This window comes from Bufo gargarizans, chromosome 6 (genome assembly GCF_014858855.1).
Source record: "Bufo gargarizans isolate SCDJY-AF-19 chromosome 6, ASM1485885v1, whole genome shotgun sequence".
Lineage (NCBI taxonomy): Eukaryota > Metazoa > Chordata > Amphibia > Anura > Bufonidae > Bufo > Bufo gargarizans.
In genome coordinates this window covers 4995813-5001497 of record NC_058085.1, presented here as the reverse complement: position 1 = coordinate 5001497, position 5685 = coordinate 4995813, and positions in this window count along the sequence as shown.

Below are 5685 nucleotides of genomic sequence, written 5' to 3'. Positions count from 1 at the left end.
GGTAGGGAGGATAATAGGGTGAGGGGAAGGAATGTGTATCGTGGGACTCACCAGTTCTATGTGGAAACCGCGGATGGTCGAAAGGACCCATGGGTCTGTAGTGATGGATGACCATAAGTGGGAAAAAAGACGGAGTCTGCCCCCTACCCAAGTTATTGAAGAAGACAACGGGGTTGGTAGACTTACCGAATGGACACCTGGGAAATGAGGGTCCTCTGGATCCATGGGATCGCCATGAAGCACCGCGAGTGGGAAAGAAGGCGGGAGGCTGTCGGGATCCCTTGTAGGGGGTTCTGTATGAAAAGGAGCCTCGACCCGAACCACGAGTCTGGAAAGTAGACCGGCCGGACAGATGGCTCCTAGAGCTGCTGGCCCTGGTGGAGACCCGTCCCTGAAACACTTGCTTCATGGAGGACTGGGCCTTATCAAGGGCGGTAAAGGCCCCCACAAAACGAGAGAGATCTTTAATAAAATAATCTCCAAATAGGAGGCCTTGGGCGTCCTTGCCCGCTTCTGTTAAGGCTAGATTGGAGAGCTTAGGCTCAATCTTAAATAGGATAGCCTTTCGTCTCTCGATAGAGAGTGAGGTATTTACATTGCCAGTGATGCACACGGCACGCTGCACCCATCCGCGGAGTTCCTCCAGGTCTACCAGGGTATTCTGAGCTCTAGCGGCTTCAGCTAGCTCAAATATCTTTGTCAGGGGACCTAGGATATCTAGTAGCTTGTCTTTACAGGCCTTTAAAGCCGATTCTAGACCCCTACGGGGGTTCCACCTGGACTTGGAGAGGAATTGTATACCAAGGACGAATCTAGAGGGAAATAGAGAAGAGAAAAGGGAGCGCACAATAGGGTAGTATGTTCAACCAGATAAATTAATCAAGTGAGAAATATCCAAACTCACCTTATAGAGTTGTGCTCATGCAGGCACAACTCTACTGTCGATTTAGTAGAAATAAGACCTTTATACCAGGACTGCAGCCGCAGGTTGTATAATCTCTTGGATGGGATGTCCAGTCCCCTAAAAGAAATTTGTAGTAAAAGGAAAAGGGTTCTGCGTCGGCGCAAAATCACTGGTGAAGACGGTCTTAATAGAAACAACGCGTTTCGGGGATCTGGATCTCCCCTTCATCAGGTTTCACAATAATACAATGAATAATACAAATAGATCAATATTTATAGATAAATCATGTAAAAAAAAACACCAAAAGGATGCACCTGGGTGACGCCCCTTATGGGAAGAGCCACCCCCAGGTGTCATCCAGAGTGCAGGCTAAATTCTTAAAACCGGACCATAACAAGAATATGTAACCATTATCATAGTTTGTACATAGAATCGCTTCTATATTTGAATAAAACATAGCATTATTATTCATGGGATCGTTTCTATTGAGTGTAACTCCCGGTCATGTGATCGCAAGTGCAAGCGGTCACATGACTCGGGAAACCGGAAGTATCCTCTTGGGAATGCCGTCCTCTTTTGGCAAGGGGAGAGAGGCCGGACATCGCGATGCTTGGCTTCTGTGAGGGCGCATGCTCAGGCATTCCCAGATCATTGTTTAGGAAAGATGATACACATTCTAGCCCCAAATTATGAGATATATTTGTATAGCGGGCTGATATATCGAGTCAACCAATGGTAGCTTTCTTTCCATTTGATATCTTTTATAGATGTTATTAGAGTTGTGGAGTCTTTAAGATGTGATTTTAGATTGAGAACATATTTTTGGAGGTGTACGTGGATATAGTGGGAGAGATTCCTGGTGAGGGAAGACACCCCAGAGATATATGGTCTACCGGGGGGGATTTTTAAAATCCTTGTGAATTTTAGGAAGATGATAGAAAGTCGCAAGAGTTGCTTCTTTCACTAGAATGTATTCCTTCCCTTTTTTATCTAAAACTGTTTCTGCTGATTTTATGAATTTTTCAAACTCGTCTTTATCTTGAGTGGACGGGTCGCTATACAGCGGCTTATAGTAATTTGTATCTGAGGGTATATTTAGAGCTTCTTTTACGTAATCCTCTCCGTTCTGGATTACGATTCTACCTCCTTTGTCCACATTTCTTATTATTATATTCGTGTTTGATTGTAGGTTTTTAAGGGCTATTCTCTCGCATGGTTTGAGATTATGTTTCTTATGGGAGAGTGGAATGGTTTCTTGATTTATTTGTCTAAAATCATTTGATACTAGGGAGTAGAACGTGTCCAGGAAATTACCCTTATGGTGGATGGGATAGAAACTAGACGGTGGTTTGAGGCCTGATGGAATAGCTCTCCTTTCTTCTCCCTCAGGTGTTGAAATGGTGTTTATCATTGTTTGTGGTATTTTTGCTGAATTTTCTAGCATTTTGAAATGTCGGGTAAGTTTCTTGATAAACCGGTTTAGATCTAAAAAAGATCAAACTCATTGATTTTGCTTGTTGGGTAAAATGACAGTCCTTTGGATAGCACTGCAATTTCTGCTTTCTTTAGGGTTTATGATGATAGATTAAAAACACCCAAAGAATTTTCTGTGTTTTTTCTATTATCTGGATTTTGATTTTGATTTAGATTTTTGTTTTTGCCTGCTCGGCAGCCTCTTCTAGGTTTTTTCTTTTCGTGGGTTTCCGGCCTAGTGGGTGAAAAAAATGTGTGATATTAGTTGTTTTGGGACTTTTTAAAATAGGGTAGGCTGCCGTGGGGTGTCTAGGAGGCGGTAGGGCCATAAAGGAAGGACCTGCTATGGAGAGATCTTCTAGAGATTGAGGATCAAACTGTGTGGTGTTAGTATGTAAATGCGTAGTGCTTGGTATAGTGAGGGACACAGAATCTGATTGGTTGGGGATGGGTGTTGTACAATTCTAATCCATAGAGTATGCTGGGGGGGGTGCAGGTGTGTACCGCGAGAAGCGAATCTGATTCTACATCTGAAGAGGTAGACGGAGTGGAGAACCTAGACTGAAGTGATGAGGTAGATCGTGGATGAGTAGGGAAAAGGGTGGGTGGGAGATTGAGTGGTCCACAATGTTTTCTGGAAATATAATGGATGGAGAAGTGATTGACGTGGTATTATTGAAAATTGAAAGTGAACCTAGTTTACTAGGGGTAAGTAACGGAGTATGGAACTCCAATTTAGAGGAATCTGGTTGTCAGATTGGGGTTCCCCTATTACAGGTGATATTATTGGTAGGGGGATCTACCTGCATTGCATATACTTCCCTGGATGTATGGTTCAGTCCTCTTTATGGATGGTGGAACTGTGGAAATAGGCGATTCCCTTGTTGGGGTTCTAGGATCGGACCGTGAGTGGGGATTTTTGTTGAACTTGTTTCTATGCGTGTGAATATTACGTGATTTATAGTATAGTTGTGAATGGTTTTCATTCGGCAAACGTTTTGCATATGTGATTGGTGCAATGAGGCCTCCCTCCTCTAAATTTGTACCAATGTCCCCAGTGTTGTTTGGTCCTGAGTTATGTTTCATTGTTGTGGTATGAGTTTTCTGGGGGAGGGTTTTTTTTCCAAAATTTTATGTTTTTGGTGGCGAAATCCCAGCGGTCCCTGGCCAGCTTACCGCTTTTTCTATTCAGGGTTTCTTTTTCGAAAGTAAGAACCCTTGTGGTGATTAGTCGATCAAACTTAGGGAAATTGGTATGTGATCTAAATTTGGACAGGAATTGTGACATCTTGGGGTCAACAATAGGGGTCTCGCAGACCTTATTCGGAACAATGGGTCTAGGGCACTCAGCCTTCAATTTATTCCTAGCCTCCTTGTTAAGGTGCTGGCGTACACCAGCCTCTAAGTATCTGGCGACATGTGCGGATGGGAGCCACTCTGCGGACCTGGGATGGTGAAGCGCATCCGGGTCAAAGAGTGGTTCTTCAGAGGGATCCAATACCGTCGTCGAGGGTTCCAAAGGTACCTCAGTATTGGTAGTCGGGGGTGTAAGATATGGGCCAGGGGGGTCCACTTCTAATAGCTCTAGGTCGTCCTCCTCTGAACTATTCTTAGGTCTAGACTGAGCCTCCTCCTCAGATCCGAGATCGGACTCCGAATCCGTGTCATGTTGCGCTCTGGCGCATTTCCACTGCCTCACCTTTCCTGCCTGGCGGGCATAGGCTCTTTTGCGCGAACAAGGTGCGCCATCTTTGGTGGCAGGTTTCACACCACTAATCTTATTTCTGGAGGCAGATAGTTCAGATGTAGCTGGCCGTGAGCTCGGCGGCTACAGGACTTGGAGGATGATGGCTGTGCCATCAGGGCCTCAGAAATCGAATGAGATATGGCCGTGGACATGGAGCCCATGGCGGCTTGAATAGCCATAGCCACAGAGCACTGGATCGCCAGGGCTTGTGTCTCCTCGGACGTGAGGCCTGACTCCTGGGGAAGAGAAATCTCTTCTATGTCCTCAGGAGGGGGAAGACTGTGATAAGACATAGTATAGCTGTAAAGGCCTAACGGGGTATATATGAAAAATATCTATATAAAATGTATAATCTAAATATTTTGGGGCTCTAGGCAGAGTGGGACAGAAGCCGTTCACAGGAAATACCGGTCTAGCTTATCTGGCCGGCAGAGCAGCAACGGGGAGATCCGGGTGGCAGTGTCAGAGCACCGGCGTGAACCACCGATTCCTGCAGGCACACGCAGACAAGATCTCGCGAGATCGCGCTCATCGCTGTGAGAAGCGCAAAGTGAGATCTCGCTGCGACGGGAGAGAAGTAGCCGACGGGAAAGGAAATGGCGGCCGAAATCGTGCAAGACTTCGGCCGCCCGCAAGCGGCGCAGAGAAAACCAGCCGGAGAGCGGGAGCGGCGCACAGACAAGGAGGCAAGGGTAAGGGAGAAGGAAAAAATCTATTCCCACGGGGGCCCTAGTAAAAGAAACACCACAAAGAGGCGAATGAGAAAAGAAAAATATCAAAACCTAATCCCTAAAAGAAGGGGAAACACAAATGGGGGTACAGTAAAAGTGATGGAAAAACCAGAAATCTAAAAGACGATAATAATAATACTAAAGCAATGTGGGTTAGACAGTCAGTTAGAAAGAGGAAGAATCTGTGGGAGCCAGGACTATTATACTGGATCATATGTGGGAGGGGCTTGTTGCCATAGTTCCTTGTTATGGATATGGGTTTTTTCTTTGCTGCTATTGGTTCTTCAGTAAAGAAAGAGATAGCAATAGGAGCCTCCGTGTCGTGTAATAAAATTTCAGCTTATATTGAGTTATGGGGACTGGAACACCTGAAAGAAGACATGTAATCGAAAGTAGTATAACGCAGCACTTAAAGGGTACCCTTTCACGTAACCTTAAGCACAAGCCAAGGGCAGCTTTGGTTTAAGTAGGGGGTATGTAGTACCCCAGAGGGGGAACTACCATTCTTTCTCCTAGCTACTGTCTCTAATGTCTAGCAGAGAATGTCATCTATGTATTTAATTCCAAATCCTCCTATACTGTGCCTGATTAAAATTGTTATGCAACAATTATTACATATAATGTGCCTGGTTGTCCAGCAGGGGGCAATGTATCTGGCAGAGAGTACCTTCAGATAGAATGAAACGTACCATTCCATTCTCCCCCTTTTGGGCAGAAGTGGGCTAGTCCTGTTTCTTACCAAGGGAGGGGTTAGAGAAAGCTACAGTGGAGTCAAGAGTAGAGAATTTGAGAAATGGAGTTGAGAGTTGGAGTGAGAGAGTGAAGCGGCA